Genomic DNA, 23,812 nt, shown 5'->3' with positions numbered 1-23,812 from the left:
AGTGGAGACCATAGTACTTTATTTGCCACATTGTTGTAAGGATTTCAACTAAAATATACCTGAAGCACCTAGCACATTGCTTTCCAAAAGTAAGTGCTCAATGAATGGTCATGATTATTCTTACTATTGCCACCTAAAGAATTTGTGCAAGGAGAAGCTATGGTGTAGAAAATGCTCTGGGCTGTCTGCCCAGTTACTCTCTTGTCAATTTTCTCACAAAATTCTCTTACCTACATGGAATTTTCACTAAGTTCCCAACCCCCAAAAGAAGCTCTTTTGAGAAACACAAATTAGCATTAAAAAACAGTTTTCTATTAACCAAAAGAAAAATATAGAGAAAAATTATGTATATGTGCATGTAATAAAATGTAAAATATTAGATAAAAATAAATCTAGTGCCACATTTTCCTAGCATCTTCAATGGCTAAGGCAACTCTGAGGTGTAACTCATCACATGTAAAGAATAATTAGGGCAGAGGAGTGACAGGGAGCGTGTCCTCAGCCATGGCCACCTCGCTCAGCCCTTTCATTGGGATGATAGCTGTGTTCACGGGGGGCGCATCTCCTCAGAGGGACGGTCTTGAGAAGTTACAGGCAATTTTGGTTTCAAAAATCCCTACAGAAAAGACTGACTAGGGAATACTATAGAAGCCTTGAATGCTGAAGGATATGTAACCCTTTATTTATCACTTTGTCATTCCTAACTCCTTCAGACATATTTTTCTTGGATTCAATCTGGTGACTAATAATATGGTTATTTAGTCAAAGACATTGGCTTTGAAAAATTACAGTACAGAAGAATTCCTGGTAAAATGACTCCAATTCACATCACACACATGCACAGGCACACACACACACACACACACACCACATAAACCAAGTTCAAAACACAAACAGATACACTTAAGAGTGAAAAAGGACATTGCAAATAAATGAAATTTAGGGTTTAATCTGATTGCCTCCAGGACAATATGTTCAGCAAGGATGTGAGTATCAGCAATGTGGAACAAGTAAAAAAATAAAAATCCTCTTCAAAAAGAGGAAGCAGGGCCAACCTCCTCATCCCTTAGAAATTAGGAGGGATGTTTCAAGACAGAAATCTTTTCCCCCTCCCCACTAAAGGTTCTTGGCCTTTTTTCTTCTCTTCTCTGAACTCGGCTTCGGAGTGGCAGGTCCTGCCGGTTCTCCGTCCTTCCCTGCCCCTGCCCCACTGTGCTTATCTGAATATATAAGCCTGCCCTTTGCTCAGATTTATGGATCTGCCAGGACTGTGTGTATTTACAGTGTTCTGACCTGAAGACCCCAGGCTGAAGGAGAAGAGGAGGAAACCGGGCCCATTCCATAAACAGAGACAGATATGAGGGGGAGGTAAAAGGCTTTGCTAGCACTTAACATTTTTAACTATTTGGCCAAGCTTAAGAATCAGTGATTAGATTAGAGCAGAAGAAAAATGAGAGACATGGGTGCAGACTTGGCAGGGAGCAAACCATGTTTTTACTTTCGGCTGGTTGCTTGGGGGTTCTAGGTCTGGGGGTGAGAGTGAGGTTAGGTTTAATGTGGAAGGTCCAGAAGAAAGTTGTAAGCCAGATACAGAGGGAGCCATGAAATGCTTTGGGAAGGCAGAGGGTTTCCAAAGATGAGGGTATAAACAACGTTTAATAAGGTGGAAAACGTCTCCAACCTCCAGTCAAGCTCCTTGCGTGAAGCAAGACTACTTGCCTTTTTTAAACTGTAATCCGTTGTAGAAAAAAAAATCTCCTGGTCCATGCTTAGACGAGAACATGCTACCACAGATTACGAAATCCCAATCAATTCTGAGTTGAAGGATTTTTCTCAGGGCCTGGTGGCCCACTTGAAAGCAGTTCCGTTTTTAACCAGGACTGCTTGGTAAATGGGCCACCCCTAGGCCAAGACATTGGTACGTGCCGCAGTTCAAATGGAACGTGAAGAGCAATGAGCACTTGGGCAGTGCTCGGCACCCAGAAACCGAACTCCTCTCCTCAGGGCCGCATCTGTGTGCTCCAGCAAAATGCAGAAGCACAGCTTCGGCTCGGGCGGATGTCAAAGAACCTACCTGAGGTCATGGGGAAAGCTCTGACCTACCAACCGACTAAATTAGAAATAATCTAGTATCGTGAGCAGAAGCTACACTAGAGCTCATAAGGCAATGATGTGTCCATGAAGTTACCTGTTAAACCATCTGCTGTAATGACATTTGTTTGACTGGAACTTTCTGTTTTAACTAAGGTATGTCATGAATAATGAAGAGTGTTACTATTACATTCCATTTTGCATGGGTTTATGTGACTTGGATTGAAGTATCACTAATAATCGCAAGAGAAAAGTCATGTGCTTCGCCCCGTGTGTGGCACTGCATATAAAAATGTAATAGTTGTTATTAGTTGCTATTCCATTGTTATTAAAATCATTAGTTGGGAATCAAAAGAAAAATTAATTCTGCAACTGAACTTCGAAAAACTTTATAATACAAAACACGTTTCAATGCATTTTCTTCTCCATCTATGTGTGGCATTTTACGTTTGACATTAAACATAAAATTCAAGTCAGGAGAGACCAAGAAGGCATTTGATTGTCACATGGGTGCAAGCTGACTATACGGCAGGAAAACCTGGGGCAAAAACAATGGGTGGGAAAGGGCTGCCTTAACGAGGTTGCATTACTAACATAATATGATACAGATAACATTCTAGAAAACTAATTTTTTATTGCTCTCTGTTTTGAACTTTTCTCTCAAATAACAAAACTTCCGCTTTGTAAATAATGCATGCTCAAAACAGATGCAACTGCACAAGGAGCATTTAGGAGGGATTTTGGGACTATTACATCACAGCTCAAATGCTTTTCTGTGTCATTTCTGTTGCGATCCATTTGCCAGTGAAATAATTTTTTTCTCTAATATGGTGTGGATTGTAGCCACAGTGGGTTCAGATGTAACCATTTAGGAGCAGAGGCCTATCTCCGTGTGCCAGAAAAAAAAAAGAAAACACCACGCACCACAAAGAACATTGAGATGAATGGCTCTATTTTATGAGCCATAAAAGTTTTATTCATCTTGACACTGAAACAGGTTTAGGCAGTGAGTTGACACGCCTTAAATAAATAAGTGGAATTAATTCCCTAGCCCTTGAAACAATAGCAGCACGCATGTAGCAGGGAGAAATGCCCCATTGTTTCCCGTGGCTGCCTGATATTGATATTATTTGTGTTTTTCTGTGCCGCTGCCTCAGGGGCCTGGTTGATCCACTTCAGATTCATCCCCTGTTTTATTAGAGGTTGAAAAAGGTTCAAGACCTGTTTGTACCATAGCTCCCACCGACAGCTAAGGAACCAGTTTGGCGTCTGGTTTGTCTGTTGTTTTACTGCTGACCTTCAAATCAACTTTAACCCCTGACCTCTGGAGGCATCTATCATGACAAGAGGCTGTTTAACACAAATGGTGCCCATTTATAGGGGAAGAGACTCAGAAGATTTCCTTTTTTATGAAGAATTTAGTTTTTCACCCCTCTTTTCTCACTCACCACAGGTGAAATCCCTCTTAGCAGCTGGCTTATGAAATAATGTGAAGGGAGGCCTTAATGAGCAGAAAGCACCCTCAGCTGGAGATAAATATATGCAAATGAGATGCACAAACAAAGGAGCCTGGACAGAGAAATATCTGCAATTCCAGCAAAATGCTGCCTGCAGCTTGAAGATGAACAGCTTTGATAAAATGGTAACAAAAAGCACCTTTTTATCCTCCAGCGTGTTTTACATTGCAATAGACCATTGTCACTGCAGCCCAGTGGAGCATGCCCCGGTTTGCTGCGCTGTTTCAGAAAACTGTTTAAACATTTGTTTTCAGGCGTTCATGAAATATAATCAATGGACTGCTTCTGCGTCGTTGTTGTGATTTTTTTTTCCCCGAGCATGTTTTAGATGTTACCGGGGTTATTTTACCTGTTGGTCTTTTCATGGTTTAATGTTGCTGTCTCGCTGCGCTATTTCATGTTCTGGTGACTGTTTCTTTCATGGGTTAGGCTGATTTTTTTTAAATTTCAATGAAAAGAGGTTTCAAGTTAATAACTAGTGAGAACTGGCTTTGAGAGGGGGTCTGAACCAGCACAGAGAACAGCGCCCAAACAACTAGTTGTAACGATGGCGATCGCGTATGCAGAGAGCTAATTCAGAGACAGACATGTAACATGCTGGTTTTAATAAGCTTTAAAAAGCCAATCTCTAACTTTTAAAAGTCTCTTTTTAATTTAATTGTCCTTGGTTCATATCCCCAGACAAACAAAACCATTAAAATGTTTTCAATATGTATCTGTAGTGTTTTCGGTGATGTCTTAAAATTAGCATCGTGTTGGTGAAGTATGGATTTGATGAGCTTTAAAAATGGAAAAACTAAAATCATCAACCTGTTTGCGGGGGGAGGAACACTTTTGAAATTGTTTAGTAATTCCTAAAAGGGAATTATTAAGCCCCAGCCCCAAGATCTTGCCAGAAAGAGGCTGGACCAGTGACACAAAAATTGCTGCGTTTGAACCTGTGTGGCACGTTTAGATTCACCGTCAAAGCCGTTAAGGTGAGAGAGGAAGCACTGTATGCTGCACACGTGTCAAAATACCATCCCTGTAAAAGCCCAGCGATATTTGGCTCTTTCATTGATAATACCATCCAGGCATTTTGCAGTAGAGATGTACGGGACCTCTGCATTTCCTTTATCTAAATTATTCCATCTTGCTAGCTTGGATTGGAGTGGAGACATTTCTTCTGAGTACTGTGTAGCTTTCACGTTTTATGTGCATTTCATCAGGCAAATGTCAACTTTGCTAATAACAAGAAAATCTCCTCATTTTTAATGCCACTCCTGTTGCATGATGGGGTGGGGGTGCAGACGGGGGTGGAGGAGGGAACATAAATGCGTGGAGCAGCCCGGCCAAAGAGAAGAAGGAGAAAATACTTATTTGGGGTTTAAAATGACACGTGTTCGGTGATCCCGGCGTCTGCGTTGGCGCGTCATTAAATTCAGAATTTCAGGAGTTAATAGAAACTTGGTTATATTAGGGCTGCTTCTTCAAGCCCAGGTTTGAAGCAGCATAATTATGTTCAACTGCTGTTGTTTGAAAAGGGCAAACAGCATCTTAGGCACAGAACAATGAAATTACAGCTGAGATTTAGGTTAGCAAAAGCCGTCTTCTCTTGGCTTTTATGATTCATTATTTCCCATTAAATACAGTATTAGAAGTGTACACTAGATAGCTCATGGTTGCTGCTCTCGGAGCACATTATCTATATTACACAGGTCTGGGGAGCAGAATTAGAAAACTTTGGGGGAATGAGCAATATGTGTTTGCTGATAGAAGTACCATATGGCTCATCTTCTTCAATTGCTTTCATTGCGACTCTGATGCTAGAGAAATTAAAGTTTTATTTGATGTGGCACAGCTTAATGAACTGTCTTCTGTTAGGAAAATTGAATATGTTTCCTGTTATTTGAGCACAGAGCCTCCATGGTTTGGCTGATGAGGGATGCATTATGTATTGTTTATTTAGCATTTTGAAAACAAAAGCAAGATATTGAAGGTAAAATTGATTACTGCTGGATTGCATTATGTAATCAAGTTTTCTCCCTTTAAATTTCCCTTTGCAATCCTTTGGTAATGTTTTAATATGAGACTGTTCCAGGGCTTTGTTTTTCCGAAGTACACAGGGCTTGGCTTTTATCACAATACCTTTATTTGTAAACAAGACATATGAAACTCTGAACCCAGCATTGTTATATTTATAGAATTCAAAGAACAATGTTTGGAAGAATGAAAATAATTCCATTTGTGTGAATCTAATTGCAAAACTTTCAGTGAGTCCCCAGTTGGCCTTGGCAGAATCTAGCATTTGCTACTTGAAAAGGGGGATGTTATTTTCTTTTGTCTGAAATAGACCACTGAAGAACCAGGGTGGGGCCATCAGGGAAGGATGGGGTTTTTAATATTTGGAAATACAAACCTCAAAACACCAAGTTTTAGATTTTTGAGTTTGTTCTTGGTGGATGAATAGCTGAATTCAGCCTGTGAATTTAAAAGATGAAGTGTATATTCCATGAATCTAGGTTATTTACAGAATAAATACGATTAAAGAAAATGTGTAACCAAAAATAGACTTACACGATGAGAAACCCGGGATGTCGATCCCTATAAAGCTCTCCACCCCTTGAAGGACCTACAAAGAAATGCATTTAGCATTTTGTTCAGTTTCCCCATTTTAGTTCCCAATCTGATCAGGTTTTAGTAACATAAAATCTGAAAAATCTAAAAAGACTGAATGTAAAATTGTCTTCTAATCACTGCATTTCTTTCATTTTTCCAGTGAGAAATGTTTCCCACATGTGCTGATAACTGAGGCTCACCCATCTTCAACAAGCAGCAAGGAGAAAAAATAGTTAAAATCAATCAACATTTATCTGGATTATACAATCCTGACCTTAAAAAAAAAGTCATTTATCTTCTGTGTCCTGTGATGTTTTGAGGATTCTGGCAAATATGGCAGTTAAACAAACTTCTCTCACAATCTAAATACTGTCTGTTCAAGAGAGGCTTCCAATGTTTATAGGCCATGAGTAAAGAAGGCAAAAAAAAAAAAAATCTGGTATTTAACCAAGAACAGTGCTCTTGAAAATGTCTCTTAACAAAGTGTCTAAGCAAAACTTTGGCCACAGATACTCTCAATTCCTCATTCTTCCTCTGATTTTTTTCCCCATGGAGGCATTGCCGTATGCCATTCTTTCATTCTTTTTCTTGAAATTAACAGATTAATCTCAAAAAAATTAATGTCTGACCAGTGACCTGGGGATACCAACTTCCTTTAGACACAGCTGAAGAGAAAACATCACACATTATGAACTCCATCCCCTGCCAGGGGCCTCGGAGCAGAAGCACCATTATGCATTGTTATCAGCGTGGTGTAATTTGACTGTTGACAAAGTATCCGTGGCAGTGAGAATGAGCGCAGTTAGAAGTGTGGCGGATTGTAATCAAGGAGATGCTTAGCTGTGCAACACTGCATCTTGAGCAGATTTGAATCAACATTGCCTTAAGGGGACACACACACCAAAAGGGAAAAAAATCCATTAATTTTTAGAGGGAAAATTAGAGTGGCACTTGGCGAAGTGAAATTTGACATGCGTTAATTGCTCTGACTTCTCCTAATTAGAGATTTTCAAATTCTTTTACTGTTGTCCCTGTGATGGCCCCCTGTCTCCCTGGACAAATACTGAAATTGCAAATTCGTGCGACCAGGAAGTTTGGCCGAGGAGGAGCGTGGGCTCCATCCTGCAGCCCACTTCGAAAAGGTGAGCAGCTGGAGAGCAAAGAGGGATCTTCAGCTGTACCTTCACCGCAGATAAAAAACGGGCTCACTAACATAGTTTTATTAGGAGACTGAATGTAAAGGAAGCAGGTGCTGATGCGTTTTTCTTAAACAGCTGGAAATGTTCCTTTGATACTCATGTCTCTGTTTCGTATGAAATATTTCAGGTGGAAAAAAAAAGCCAGTGAAATGCTCCATTACATACACATTCTCATATTTCTACTTATATTCTTCAGAAAGTGGAGGGAAGTGGCTTTTTAAAGGCCGTGTCACATGTTCCCCAGGTCTGACGTCTCAGGCAGCAGCCCCCGCCCCGTGCCCCTGCCTCCCTGAGAGGGCTCACAGTGCCATGTGGGGCCCAGCATGGCACCACGCAAGACACCCTAATCATTCTGGTTTCCCTTTCTCGGCCCCTCTTGTCTAACCCTTGAACCTCTCTTAATTCATTAACATATTGAATTTTTTCAATTTTCCATTTTCTTGCAATAACAATATTAATTCTGGGGTGAAAGCTTGATTGGAGCCAAATTACTTGTTACCTACTGGCATTTATTTATGTGGCATTGAATTATAAAGCTTTGCTATTGCCAGGCCTTGGGTGAATTGTTTATGACACTAGTAATAGGAGTAATTGTTATTGTTGAAATTACCTGTCAGCTACCCATAGCAGTGGGCCTTGTCCCACTGACAAATAGTGACAAGGGAGAGGTATCCTCCGTGCGTCCCCCTGATGGCTTCTCCTCTGATAATAAGAAGTGCAGGGCCTCTGATAATTTGCCTGTCACTGTTGAGCGCGGCTCAGAGAGAGTTGGCCAAATTGTTGTCATTCACTTTGACAAAGACAGCAAAAGGCTCTGTGCAGGAGGAGGATTATCAAAATAAATGAAATCGCTTACACCCCCTTTGTTTGTTTGGCTCAAGAATCGCCTGGCTTTATATGAGGCCGTGGAATTGGGGGCCAGTTCCTCGGGTATGCGTCTGCCCGTCCCAAGGTGGGGATCCCAGGGAAGGAAAGGTACCTCACAGGGCTCGCGATCCGGCGCTTTGCTGCTAGCTATTAAACATTATATTCGGACATAAAGAGAAAGTTAATAAAATTGTGAGGAGAAGTCTAAACGCGTGGCTGAGTGCATTCGTTTCAAGCACATGTAAAATTCACACCCTTTTCTCTTCTGCCTTCTTTTTATCCCTTTTTCTTTTTTTGACCCATGCAGGCACTCAGATTCAATATGACTTTAAAAATGTATGGATTTCCCGAGTTGCAATCAAGTTTTCTTTAAAAGTAGAAACCTGCATCTCTGACTCTTTAAGCTTAAAAAAAGCGTGTGTATATATATACACACATACTTTTTAAAAAGTATGTATATATATATATATGTATTTGACTATATACATATACACACACACATATATGGTCAAATTTGGGGTTATTATTTCAAATGGCCAGTTCCTTTCCATAAATTACCTTGTATGTATATAGCACATCCATGTGTAGAGAGATACAGGAAACATAGTTCCAGGTATGAAGCATCAATTATCACAGGCGAACAGAGCAACCAAAATGACTCTGTTAGAGCCAGAGCTCAAATATAAATATTTGCATTTTAAAACCCCTTGGCTGCAGCCTGTGAACCTGTCCACAGGAGGAGAGAAGGGGACAGGAGAGTGGGGGAGAGTGTCCGGGAGTGTCCACATCTGAAAAAAAAAAAAGGACTTTAAAGTGATCAAACCTTTGCTCTTATAAAAACTAAAATCATTCTCACCATTTCACAAAATGCATCATTTAATTCTAGGAAGATTCTTATTTTTAAAGGGCCTGTGAGGTTATTCCTCATAGATTTTCTTGACAAATACTTGCTGTTATAAGAAGTTGAAAAGACAAAAAAAAATATCTAGGGTAAATGTAAAATATTGGGTCCTTGTAGGATAGTAATCAGCTGTTTATCGGTCTCTACCAGACAAGTAATGACCAACCCCAGTGTTAAGTGCCAGCACCATTGCCTTGGGCCCTTTCCTCCTAACACTGGCCATTATCTGATTAGAGAACATCGGAAGAAGTCACTAGTGCATAATTTTATGGGTCCTAACAGCGCAGGTTGGCTGGCAGGAAAACTACCTAGGTGGGTTGATGAAGCAACAGTAAAACATGGTTTTATTCACTCCACTTACACCTTGCTCTCCAAAAGAGTCCCTGGGTGTCTTAGGTGCTGGTGGCTGCAGGAGAAACCTAAAATCAGTTCAAAGAGGAATTGTGTGTGTGTGTGGGGGGGGGGAGGAAGAAGGGGAGAGACAGGAAAAGTAAAATGATCTGTCCCTTAAAGCTTTTCACGAGCTGCACAGTTTGAAGTAATTAACATCGTTATAAGCATCTAGACCTTTTCGTAGGTGTTTCGTATTTAAAGCCAGTAAATAAATTTTCAGCAGTGCTAAAATCACACGCAGTAACAGGGTGATGGCAATAAAATGAGTTTCTAATTCTTAATGATCGCGGAGTCTTCTTAAGGTGGCCACTCTGCCTAACCATGTTGAATGTCCCTGATTAACAAGTGGAAGGCAGTGACATAATTAAGAGGTTATCTGAGTAATAAAAATTCTCAAACCTGTCTTGGAATGTGATCCTTTTAACAGATAATTTTTAAGAATGTAGCATGTCCCGGCTTTCCCTGTCGAGACACACGTTAGTGATCCCAGGAGGGAAAATAAACATACGTTTTTTAAATGAAGATATTTAAAATGTACCCCATATTTCAGCATGTTGCTGTAACCCGATCTTTTTTATGTTCTCCCTATAAAACCTAAATTAAGCCTCTTAGGAGTGGTTTTGCTGTAGATTTCGTCTAAAAACATAATACATTTTAAACGGTTGCAGTGCCGGAGTGCACTTTAACATGCAATCAGGAACGATCCCTCTCTTCCCTCCTCTTCCAAACAGCAGCTCTTGGAAAAGGATGAGCCTTCGTTGAAATTTAGCTTCACTGGAAATGTAAACTTTTAACAAATAATGATTGCTCGTGTAGCTCTGTTGCTGAAGTGACTGGCAGCAAATCTTTCCTTTTTTTCCTCTCTCTCGCCTGCAACATTTTGAAACACCCATCAGTGTCAAAGGGAACTGCACACGTCTCCTTTGCTGCTCTAAATAAGGCTCAGCAACGTTGAGAAAAATGTCAGAAAAAGCTCAGTGGATTAAAGCCCCATTCCTACACCATGTCACGGAGAGTGGCAGGGCCGACCGCTCTGCATGTTTCTGAAAGATGTTTTTTGTGAAACGCTTATGCTATAAGCCCAATGAAATTTTATTTGGGAAGATTGAAAACTGTATCTGATAACATACAACAATTGGTTGTTTTTCTAAATCTTGTTCTTCTTTAATGTGCCTTTGGTATGTATTTTTTTAAATTAGAACAATGATATACACACACGTCTCTTTGTAGAATGTTTCTCCACCCGTGTGCAGCGTTAAAATACATTTTGGACTCTTCCAGCGCATTTTTCTTTTCTTTCTAAAACTCCAAGGGTGCTCCTTCAGTGAAAGCAGTAAAAATGCCGGGTTCTTAAACATGCAAATTCACTGACCTAATCAGTCCTTTTCCTCCTTAAATAAAATTTGGACATATATCTGTGGTGATTTTCAGAAGAGTTCATTTGTAGATACAAAAAAATAAAGCATTTACATTTCATTCATGTATTAAAAATAAATGACTGGTTTGAGGATTTTATTTTGTTCTATTTTTCTAAAGAATATTCAATAATTGCAAGAGTATCATGGTAGAAAATGTCTCATAGTAACATAAGTATGTAATTAAAACTTAGCACTTAAAAATATCTTACAAATTCAATACTAGAAACCAGTGGACATAGCAAGATTTATTTTACAGAAACGAGGTAAATCTCAGCTGATTTGAAATATAAACTTTTTCAAAACAGGTTAAGAATGAATTTAGACAAATTTGTCTCTTAACCTTTAAAGATTTCCTGCCCATTTCTGTATGTCTTTTATTACATTAATTTTTTATTTAAATTACACCATTAACTGGATATGAATTTATCAAGAATGCATGTATTGATTTATAAAACAGTACCATTAATTATTATAATAGCTAGATGTAGCTGATATTACAAAGCCATTTAAAGGTTTTTAATATAACTTGGACATACATAGATAGATAGACATTATGGACAAGACTACAATTTAAATTGGCTACCAGCAGTTAATGAAATCCGTGATTTATATTCTAGTTTAGAGATTGATTATATTGTTGCTTTGTGAAACTATTTATATTATGCCATTTTTCAAAAGATGTCTCAATAAAAAAAGCTAAATAAAATATTCAGTCAATTTCCAAAGCAGATTTTGTTTTCTGTATTTTAAATGCTAGTGAAAATAATTGATTGTGTGTGTTCTGAGCTTTGTCATTTCCATTCCAGAGGTGGCTTCCCTGACAGAGCCTCGTTTGCAATGCACACATTCCCATACCCTTGATCCTTGCAGAAACAAACCCCTTCTCTTTATTTCCTTACCCACCCACCCCACCCCACCCCCTCAACAAACCCATGTATTTCACAAAACCCGCACATCAGGACGCATAAGTCTTTTTGGCGTCTTTTATGTTATGCATTTTTTTTTTCCTTAAGGTTGTGGAAAACTGGGACTTACCCCAAAGCCGCAAAACAGTCAATCGCGAAGAGTATTTGGGTAAGAATGCAATCTGAAGAGAGAGAGAAAAAAAAAAAAAGAAAGATGAGGAAGGATATAAGCAAATAACAGTAACACTTTCAAATTACTTTTCAAATGGTAATTAGCCAACGAATAGGTTGAAAGTTAAATTCTTTTCACATTGTACTTGGTTTGGGTCTCTTAGTCTCTTTATTTGTATCACTTTTCCTTGTCTGGCAACATATGTTACCGATTTATTACAGTATTTTTACTGTTAGCAGACAAATCTAAAGGCTAGCTGAGAAGGCTAGCTTCATCTGATGACTTTAACAACGACTGCCGGGCATCCTTGAGGGTGAGCCAATGGGCTCTTTTGAAGCTATAATACTATTAACCATTTTGATGCCAAAATATTTCTTATAGCTAAAGTTGATTCTGTCTTTTTGTGGGCACTCCGGGTTTTACATACACAAAAGTTAAATGTAAATGACTTGTTTTGTAAATATTTCAATAGCCTTCTAAGTAAGCACTTTCTTCCATGTGTCTTAGGTTCCCTAAAAGCCATATGAATGCTTTGGTCTCTTTATTTTCCCTCTTTTCTACAGGACACTGAAATCTGGGCGCACATTTATAAGTAAACAGCTATCAAGCATCAAGTTAAGTTGTCACTTCACCCTCCCCCATGCCATTAATTTTCTGTTATGCTATTAAGAGAAACAAATATCCTTTAGAGTTTCTGTGATCACATATCTCTGATGTATGTACAGCCCAGAAAAGTAAAGCACGAGAGAAACTCTTTTTGACTAAGAATCTGAAATGACCTTCCAAATCAAAGATGCCATATCACGGTCACTTTAATAGATATGTGTCACAAAGGTTTATGCCTTTTAAGGTGTACACCTGTTTTGGAATTGTATTTGTTAACCAAAATTATTTATTTTAATGTTGCCAACTAACTTTCATTTTTTGATTTTCTGTAACTTACTTCAGTCCAAATCATATAAATTTCTATAAACAATCACTTTTTCCATGTACATCTCCCATGTAGACAGAGTTCACTCACAATTTCAGGTGCACTTTATAGAATTTATTTTGAGTGTACATGGGTTGAAAACTTAGAAATTAAATCTTAAATACTAGAAACCACTATCTCTAGTCCACAAGGTCCAGCTCAGCCAATAAAACTAAAATTTAACATCATTTTTATATTAGAATTCAACCAATAAAAAACAGGAACCTGTGGAAGTCCTTAGGGGTCTGACTGTCAAAAAGTGAATTTTGAGGACCTGAAAAGGGCCTGCACCCTGGAGCCCAGAAGGCCCTGAGACATACTGTCTGTCTGTCTAGTCACATCTAGTGTGAAAGATTCTGTCTGCTGATGAGAGCGACGGCAGTGTTCTCCAACATATTTAAGAATACCTCATCTACCGGGTTCTAAGACATTTGCATATAAAATTTGCCCTCAGCACAGGTGGTGAAATAACTACCATCCATCTAACCATTCATCCGATTCTAATGTTTTGATTACAACTTCTCTGATCTTCATCATTTATACTTATTGCACTTTCTATCACTTTATTCCTAACATTAATTATGACCACATCGTAATAACAATAGTCATAATTAAAGTTTATATTTATACATATATATGTAGTTAGGCAGTTTCATCCTAGCCTAACTTAGGTCAGTATCTCAGTGGGCTTACTGTTTATATCTATTATCAGATGTTTATCATATTTTTTGTCCCCAAGAGGCATCTTAAGCTGACTAGGAGTAACTTTAGGCCCAAAGCAATTACAATCAAAACGATTTCCACCTCAGAGAATGAAGCCAACTTTCTGAAGGCATGAATTCAGAGCAATTCTAAAAATAATAATCATAAATTCATGGTGATTCTACTAAAAATAACAATGTAGGGTTATGTGTATCCAGGCGACTCAGTGCTAGGCCTGTCACTCCATGAATGAACCTGCTCTAACTGCACTGATTAACACAAGTTCACCTTTAAATATTCGACCTCTTAGAGAAATGAATGGAGATGGCTACGGAGGCTCTCCAGCTTTCCCTTAAAAAATTATATTCTTGAAACAAAATTGTATCTGCAGCCGAGCTTTAGCCTTGTATTTAGAAACATGTCAACTGTGTACATGTGGCTTCAAGCTGCATGACACTTGATGCTTGAACTTGACATTCTTCTAGACCAGGCCCTCTGTGCTCCCCGGAGCTGCAGAGCCCTGGATAGAGGGGATGGCTGGACTCTTCCTTCTCCGCTCCCTTCACTGGCCCTGTCCACCCACCCGTCCCACATTCTCCCTCTCTCCTCCACCTTAAAGCAGGTGCCTTTTAAAGAACTGAATTAAAAGACACAGCTTCCTCTGGTCTCCTGGCCTTGGCTTTGTCACTGTCATTCTGCAATAGATCTGAATGGCCCCTTCCGGTAACTGGCCGAAGCCCAAGCCGAGACTCCCACTTGCCCGTTGTTCACTCACCTCCACCCCGACCCCCGAAGGCCACCCCACCCCACCCTGCGTTCTGTTTTGTCCATCACCTCGGTTCTTTTCCCCTGTTTCTGACCTGCGCTTTTTCTGGATCAGACGCAGGCAGGTTGAGAGGTAATGAGAACCAGATGGACATAGCGCAGAAATTGCCCAAATGGGTATGAGAAATTGGGGAGCTGTCAGGCATGGAGAGAAGCTGGAATTTTTCAGCAATAAAATGGGATTTATCGCCACTCTACCACAGTCATTGCCGACAACCGTTTACCTTGACAGAAACCCCATTCCAATAGGCCACGCCGATGCAGATTCTTTTTTCCCAAAGAGTGATGATTGGTATTTGTTCTAAGGCTCAAATGGCCTGCACTAAAGGTGAAGCATTAGGCCAAAGTCCTGTATTCCCCACTGAGGCAAATGAACCTGCTAAAATAAGTTCCTTCCACAATGGCTGTGTAATTGAAACCAGAAAGTGAGAGAATTTGATAAATTGCTTGACCCTGAAGGAATGTTAAGGTCATAAATTTTCATTGCATTTTTTCCTCCCTTCTTTTTTATTTTTATATATTGATTATATTTAGTATTTGCTTCAAAATTCAACAAGCTTACAGATCATCAGTTGTGGCCCCAGGAGAGAGCATAGTAAATCATCAATTAAGAGGGCAGGAGGCACTCTCCCCTCATCTTCCAAAGAGGAATGGCACCTCCTCAGTAGTCCAAGGACAGGCATGGAAGTGTCTTATACCTCAGAACTATTCCAACTCAGCACGCAATTTGTCCTGGCACGGACAAAGTAAAGTCCACGGAAAGATTTTTCTCAGAAGGGCGCTGCAACGCTCCTATCACTGAAGAGTGATGAACTGTTAAGAAGCCGGTGATCCGTTCGCAGTAGCCACACCCGCACACCTTTCTCCCTGGCAACTTCAAAATAAGAATAACTGTATTTTAGCTAAAATTAAAAATAGTAATAATAAAAAGGCGATCTTCCTTTCCAGGTAAATTGAAAGTGTGCCTGCCTGCGTCTGCTCAAAAGCACACGTGCCCCCGAATGTTGGTTTTGGCGAGTCCCCTTTGAAATTTTTCAAACTTACTTACTTAAAATCTGGATTATCTTAATGTGGAAATAAAACATAGGTCGTAAAACCAGTCCAAGCCACATATTACATAATGTCAAATGGACTAAAATACTAAAGTCATCACATGGTAGCAAATTTCTACACATCTTGCTTTAGGGTTTTTACTTGTTTTTCTAAAAAGCGTATGAACTAAGCTTATAAGCTTGCCAGCATTTTAACTTAGCTGCATTTTTACCAATCATTTGTAGTGATATGTTATGAAGAATATATATATATATATACACACAAACGTGTGTGTGTGTGTATTCTCTCAACATGAAGCAGGTTAAATAATTTCTTGATAGCCAAAACTTTTTCTCCTTGAGCATTTTCAAGAACAATGTATGCCCTTTGTATTTGTGTGCTCGGCTTGTTCTCATTGTTAAATAAATAAGATCAGAAGTATTTGATCAGTAGTGCATAACCTTAACATTCAGAGTTTTCAGAATTTAAGAGACACAAAATGAGATATTGGGCAAAATTTCTGACTGACCATCGGTACAATTTCTCTAAATTAGGAAAGATTCACACTGATTTATTTTCGGTGATTAATTGCCAGTTTATAAGTTAAAACCAGTGTTGGCTCTAGAATGTACACCTATTAAATAGACACACATACTTTTTCCTTCAAAACCACGTGAGAAGAAGATAACTTATGCTATATTTCATAACTTATGCTATATTTCATAACTTATGCTATATTATCACTGGGGGTGAGTCTAAATAATTTCTAGGTCTATATCCTACTTTCTTTTGATAAAAAGTAATTAATGACCACTGTTCATTAAAGACTACTTCAATCTCAAAAAAAAAAGTGAAACAATGGGAGTGTCCACAAAAGAAACAAGTTTGAAATCCTTATTATTCCAAAAGACAAAAGTCAGAGAATTTGTGAGTGACGCAGAGCAGTAAGTAGTAAATAGTACCAGGACTATTGGAAATCTTGGAATCTGGCAGCAAAGTACAGCGGAAGACGATAATTTTCATATGCTAATGCTTATCTGTGAATAAAAACTCTAATGAGAATTCAACAAAAATATGTCTTTATCTTATAGAGGGAGATCATAGTATACATATGATCTACTTTTAATCTGACAGTTTTGTCAGTGTTAAAAATGTGACTTCCTCCCTCTGCACTTAGAAATTTGTGGTGAGGCTGTTTCAAAAAAATAAAAATATAAATATATGCATATGTATATATGCATGTATAAGTATAAATAAAATATGAAGAGAAAATGGCTTCAATCACTAATATTTTTGCAAACTAATGTTCAGCTGATGCAACTCAATTTTATTTTGCATCACATTAGTGTCATAATGGTAATGACTAGCCTTTATTCACTAACAGTTTGAGTCAGCACTTTGAGACATTTTCAAATTAGGTCATAGTGCACATTTGTGCCCGATACAAAGGTTGATTAAGAGAGCTGCACAATTTTAAAGTGATGTGGTGTGAGTTGAATTAAGTTCTCTCTGATAGTTACGGGAAATGTGAGCCACCATAACTAAGCAGAAATAATGTATGGGCTACCGGGGAAGAATATATTTCCATAGAGTGCTTGCAGTCATACTCATTTAGAATTTCACAAAGTCCTCTGTCTGTTATGGAAGGATTCTATCACGGGGCCTAGAAACAAGCCATGAATTAGAATCAGGACACTGGAGGCCTGGCCCCCAGTCCTGCTTCAGTGAAAGTCCGTTTTTGCCTTTATGTCCCTTATGATTGTCTCAATAAAGACTTTTTTTCCTTCTAGAGAGCCTACTTCTTTCCAGAAGTCAAAATGATCCTGTGTCACAACCAAACCATCTACCCATAATGTAACGATTCTGAGGCCAAGCTAAATCGCTATGCAAGCTAGACCTGGGGGCGGGGAGGGCATGGAGAAAAGGTCCAAGGTCTACTTAAAGAGATATTGTCATGGCAAACCCACAGTCATATCAAAATGTGAAGGCGTAGGACTGCCTTTAACTTAGCCCTTCAGAGGGCTTATAAAACAGCTCTGGAGAGTCCAAGTACCTTTCAATCGGGCTTAAGGAGTACAAAAATAAAAGGTGAAACTCCTAATTGTTTCGGCTTTTGTTCAAAAAAGGCAAAGATAGCTGTTGCTGCTAACATTGTATTCACTTTATATTGCACTCTCTATAGCACAAAGAAACTGTAGAAGATTTTATATATTTTATTTATTTTTTTAAATTGTGCAAGTGGCCTTAAAAGCCAAAGAACCTGGAGAAAAACTGAACTGGGTGAGCAGCATCAAACCGAAAGGAAAGCTCCTTGGCTTAGCAAGCTTTGGTGCGAAAACGCAAGAGGACTTCTACAGTTTCTCTTGCACATACACCTTGTTTTCTCAGCATTGTAAAATAATTTGCATGACTGCATGTGTTTGATGTGTTTTTTCGAGTTTCAGCTTCCCACACAGGCTTTTCTTTACCTGTGGACCCAGTCCTTGCCTCCAGGCCAGGGCAACGTGCACTGCCCTGCCCCTTCCAGGCCCATGGCTCCAGTTCATTCTCAGTTTCTTTCAGTTTCCACCCGAGTGTCCACAGAAGTTTGGACTGAACTTGTTTTCTCAGGTTAGAATGACTATGTGAAATAAGAGGAAGGACTCCACTAAAAAGAGGGAAAAAAGTATGCTTGTCGATTTTTTAAAAAATAAATGCAGCTATTCGGAACATGAAGGTGTAATACCCACAGTCGTTCTCATTATTTATAAATGTGTTTGTATTCCAGTTTTCTCAATGAAAACTTGCTAAGATTTTCACAAGAATGAAAGGAAAACAGCCTTCATATCTTGGAAGAAATATGCGCACAAACTTTGGAGGAAAGGAAAGAAGGGGGTAAGAAGGGAAGGAAGGAAGGAAACAAAGTGTAGGAAGGAGCAGCAAGATTGATTTCAGCTCTTCCACTCTGTTCCAAGGAAGTTGCTCATGAGGCCCCCATCCCTGTTCACTGATGTCTGTCCTTCAGCTGTGAAAGGCCACAACCCATGAAAGTGATACATAAACTTGGCTGCCTTCAACTTTGCCGTCACTGAGTTCTTGTTACGGCACATAACCGGCATGTTTAATCAGCCCTAAGTTGCATTTGGATGACCCCTTGTTCTTCCTGAGCTGCCGAACTTGCTCTGCCCAGACCCGAGTATTTATCACAAAGATCAAGGTCATAGATATCTTCAAATGGCACATCTTGTGACCCAGATTAAAACACAAATATCCCTGGACTCATAGTCTGTCAATTAATGCCCAAAGCGATGGTGACACTCAGTCTCAAGCACATACATTTTCTTTGGAACACACCCCGGCTGTGTGCAATCACTTAATTTGCATTTTCAAAAGGTCACTTGAAATGCTGGCTGGAATGGATTGTACGTTTGACTTATTCTGAAGTAGGTTGGTTTGCCCGGCCAGGGAGGCACACCTTTCCAGCACAATGACATGACAGGGGGTGACATAAATCTGAATCAGCCATAATATCACGGTGAATAGGTAAAGGTATTTTTGCTATTTTGTTATGTGGTTAAGGATATACCGGAGTTTCTCCAACAGATTAATTTAGCACATGGAATAGCATCTAGTCAGCAATGTTTATTTATTAAGAGTGGGTTTTTTATGATTACTTTGTCCAATGGATACAACAACATTACAGGGGTTAAATATGACTCTTGGTGATCTGGCATGCGGTGACTAAGTAAGGTTAATCCTCACTTTATATGCTAATAGGATATTTATAATCTCTACAGCATATCCAATTTAACGATTCTATTCTCTGTTGTTCAGAAAGTATTTCTTATTAGTGAAAGGGAATATCCTTACGTTCACCACAGATGCTTAGTTTAATTGGGCTTGAGTGCATTGTGTGTAATTAGTCCACTTCTCTAATATTTCATCTATAATTACACAATGAACAATGTGCTTAAATTTCATGAAATTAGCGAGTTCAAAAGAAAGACTTCAAAAAAGATGAGCGTTCCATTTTCAAGCCTTTCAAGCCTCACCAAGAGCCCGATGAAAATGTGGCTCCGATCAGGGTGAGCTCCTGGAATGGTGAAGAGATGCCCAAAGGCTCTGAGGCTGAAAGCAGATGAGATGTTCCCCTCCGGTTCCACTCATGCCACCCAATGTCAGCGTGAATGGCAGTGCCATTTGGACCAGACCCAGCTGTCACTGGGAAAACAGGAAGAAAGTCCCCACACGTTATATTCCCAAGGTCCTTGCAAATGTCAACCTTCAAGATGGTATTTCGAAAGGCAAAGTGTTTGGTTTGGGGTTTGGGTGTTTTTCTTCCTTCGGGCAAACTTGTTCCAGACAGCAGCCTATGAAGTATTATCATGGAAACTAACTTTTAGATTTGGTAGGGAATGTGACCAAACCCAGGAAGGGGGTAGGGGAGAGAAAGGTAGCTTGCTTTAGGAGTTTGTAGATTTCTCTACTGAAAAAAGTTAGCAGACCTCTGAGTGTGCAAGTGTGTACATCTTAGTTCAGATGAGGTTGTTTTTACACTAACAGGGTGGTTACTGGAAGAGTTTTTCTAAAAAGACACTTCAAGGACAAAATAAAGCAGATCATGGGGTTTTGGGAGAGCGTTTTCAAGGGGCATAGGAAGCCCCCATTTTTAGTGCCGTCCCACTCAGGGGAGCTAGCAAGGGCAGTAGCAGGCCCACATGGCCCCTTTAACGTGCCTTCCTTTGTACGTCTAAAATACTCACCCTTTAAGGCCCTCGGATGGCTCTCATTTCCTTACTTTGCCTTCCAATCTGTGTTCCACTTGTGCTGAAGAGACTATCCATTGTCAGCGTGACCACTGTGAGTTAATAGTTTGCCCACTGGCCAGCAGACAATGAAGATCCCCGCCCCCCCCCCCCAACAAAAACTTCAAACAGAATCTCACTTTTTAAAAAGATTTTAGTTATTTATTTTTAGAGAGAGGGGACGGGAGGGAGAAAGAGAGGGGGAGAAACAGCAATGTGTGGTTGGCTCTTGTGTGCCTCATCCTGGGGACCTGGCCCCCAACACAGGCATGTGCCCTGATTGGGAATCTAACTGGCAACCCTTTGCTTTGCAGTCTGGTGTTCAATCCACTGTGCCACACCAGCCAGGGCAGAACCTCTTACCTTTTGAACCGATCATCTATTTGTGAAAAAGTACTGGGTTGCTATATTAGTCAGGCTTCTGTCATATAAATAGGATTAACACCAGGCAGTTCAACAGAGGTATATAAACTAGGGAAGTAGATACAAAGGTGTTGGAAGAACTGAAAGGCCAAGGGAAGACCAACTGAGGGTTTGGCAAAAGCAGAAAGCCACTGCAATCCCCGGATTGAAGGACCAAAGGGAAGCGGGCAGGTTCTAGGACCTTAGGTGAGATGCAGCCAAGACTCCAACCAGCTTCAAAGCAGGTGGAGGGTTGCTGGGATGGAATATCCCAGCCTCTCCCCACCTCTCCACTCAGTGTCTTCCTTTGCAGAACACTTGTGGAATCTAGATGTAGTTCGCAATGTAGTTCGCAGGCGTAGGCCCCCTAGAATATGAAAGAGCACATACACAAAAAAGGGCAGGAATGCATGTGAGAGCAAATAGATAAATAACCAAGCAAGGCTCCTTCTCAACAAACAGCCTTAAGACTTTTGTGTGAAGATAAAATTCCAAACAAATTCCTTTGTGAATACAGCAGAAAGAAACAAATGTTTATTTTGTTTTCAAATTCCTAAGGGACTACACCTAGAAGCACCAGTTAGGAAAATGACAGTCATGTTGAAGATAAACACTGAGTAATATAGTTTAGCCATGTGGATTCAAAATGGATACAATCCTGGCTGGTGTAGTTCAGTGGGTTGAGCACTGGCCTGCGAACCAAAGTGTTGCTATTCGCGTCCCAGTCAGGGCACATGCCTGGGTTACGGTCTAGGTCCCCGGTGTGGGGCAAGCAAGAGGCAACTACACATTGCTGTTTCTCGCCCTCCTTCTCCCTCCCTTCTCCTCTCTCTAGAAATAAATAAATAAAATATTTTTTAAAAAAATACATAAAATCTTTTTTAAAGCAAAGGGATACAAGTGCTTCAAACACTGAGGCCACCCTCAGTCCCAAACCCTTGAAGGTGTTTGTCAGGGTAATGTGTCATTTTCTGCCCCAGTGTGGCCCGAAGGCGGTAGAGTGAGACACAAATAGGAGATCAACCTTGTCTTCAATTTTCTGGTTTCCACAGATTTTGTACACCCTAAATTTTGCTTGAACAAAGATAAAAGGTTTTGTTCAGGATGCAGTTGGGAAAACAGAATCAGCACAAGGTGATTCAAAAGGAAAAGGACTGTCTATACCGCACACCTTCTTTGCACTGTACTGCTATTCCTATTGTCTCATATTCCTTCAACTATGTGTCCCGGACGCCAGCTAACCCCAATGGGGTTTGCTGTTCAGGCTCAGGAGCAACGCCACCTTGCAGCCTAGACACCGGTGCACTTTTGGCAGCTTAACATTGGATCTCCCTCCTCTATTTTTCAGCCACATCATTTGTCCATTAAAATGCACGATGCAGTTGAAGGGGATTTGCATTCGGCCCTGCAAAAGGAAGATTTCATCAGTTGGCTTTTTTCATTCCTCCTGACCAGAACCCATATTACTTTGAAAGGGAAAGGCCAAAGGGAAATTATTGCTATTTTAGACAGCAGCATAAATTTTCTTCCTATTTTTAACCTGGCTTTTAATTTAATAAGTTTTATGACCCTTATATTAAGTACATATGTTTTACAAGACATTGTGTCCCTTGAGTCACCCTGAATTTGCTCTACTGTACGGAGTTAAATGAATGAATACTGTGTCTCTGATTTCATATCGCCCTGCATTTGATCCTTACAATAGGCTTGATAAACCTTCCTAAAAACAGAGAGCAGCAAGACAACCCAAAGGCCATTTTCAGACTACCACAGGCTGCTTTAAATGTAATGAATGAAAATGTGTCTCTTTAAAGTATTTTACATCTCAGATTTCTCTCCCCCTGGTACTTGTAATATGAAATTAAGGACACACTAAATACGGGAAATGGTCTCTAGCCTTCAGACTTGGCAACCAAGCAACCGAACACACACCTTTGTGTATTTGCTCCAATGGTCAAATCAAAGGTGTGTTTTCTTCAAACTAAAGCTTTAAAACTGAAGACAACCATCTCTGTTTGGTCACCCAAAGTGATATAAATTTTCTTGCATAAGATGTTCTATTGTCATGTGTTCATGGTCCTTTGAAAATGAGTCTGCCGCTATTTCAGCATAAAGGGGGCCTCACCAAAGACGGAATGATTATTTGAAGTATAACTCTGTGGTTATTTAAGCAGAAAAGTTTGAATTTACAGCACATGGAGAAAATCACCTATAATGTTAATGTAGATGTAGGTTTAATAGTGCGTGGTTAGTTATCGAGGAGGTAGGTTTTCCTGATTGTTCATGGGAAGGGGCAGAAGCTGGGGGGCAGAGGTGTGGGGAGACTCCAAGTTGTCCGTGTAAACATGCAAAAATGCAACAGCCTTGCTCTGGTGGCCGAACTTGGTTTTTAATTAGGATGTAGCGGATTCTTTCCTCCTACCAGAGTACCGGTGCTACTGATTATCTAGATATTCAACTAGAAAATCTCTTTAATGTAATACGATTTTATTTTGAAATATGCGTTATGAGTATTTTGCTTCATTTCCTATTTTAAAATGGTTTCCCTATGCATGCCAAGGTTTAGTAAATCCAAGTGCATTTTAGGTCAGTGGATTAAGGGTGGAACAAGCTGGCAAAATTGGCCTCTACACCACAATTTCAGATTATATGCCAGAGTATATAACTGAATACGCACAAGTTTACTAACATATCAAATCCAATTCAAAAAGCCATTAATTTTTTTCTCTATTCATTTTGTTTGCTTTTGTCCCACTTCAGTGACTTTGAAGGATCTGATCTTAAAATATAACTGGTTATTCAGTAGAACTTCCCTCAAAGATCTGCATAAGAATTGGTGCATATTTCACAACCATGTTAAGGCTCCAAAATTGTTCTGTTATCTTGTGATTTTATTGTGAGGAGAAATCATCCATTCTTTTCAAAGGAAAGAATCTTAGCCTTTCTACATTTCACCTAAAAACTGGATGGCCAAAATATTAGACCTGTTTGAAATACATTTAAATATTTGGCATCTTGTAAATTGCCATTTAAAAG

The 23,812-nt window shown here is 39.7% G+C and overlaps 1 long non-coding RNA gene across 1 annotated transcript; it reads right to left on the bottom strand.

The window, feature by feature from the left end:
* Positions 1–3,026: 3,026 nt before the first annotated feature.
* Positions 3,027–12,597, bottom strand: LOC118988453 (uncharacterized). The gene is made up of 3 exons (XR_005066776.1): positions 12,020–12,597; positions 9,537–9,592; positions 3,027–6,219 (listed from the first exon to the last, which is right to left on the bottom strand). It is a non-coding gene; the product is annotated as an uncharacterized LOC118988453 (long non-coding RNA).
* Positions 12,598–23,812: the final 11,215 nt, after the last annotated feature.

Source organism: Sturnira hondurensis, unplaced genomic scaffold (genome assembly GCF_014824575.4).
Source record: "Sturnira hondurensis isolate 20B ecotype Veracruz unplaced genomic scaffold, ASM1482457v3 Scaffold0006413, whole genome shotgun sequence".
Classification (NCBI taxonomy): domain Eukaryota; kingdom Metazoa; phylum Chordata; class Mammalia; order Chiroptera; family Phyllostomidae; genus Sturnira; species Sturnira hondurensis.
This window is presented reverse-complemented; position numbering and strand designations above follow the sequence as displayed.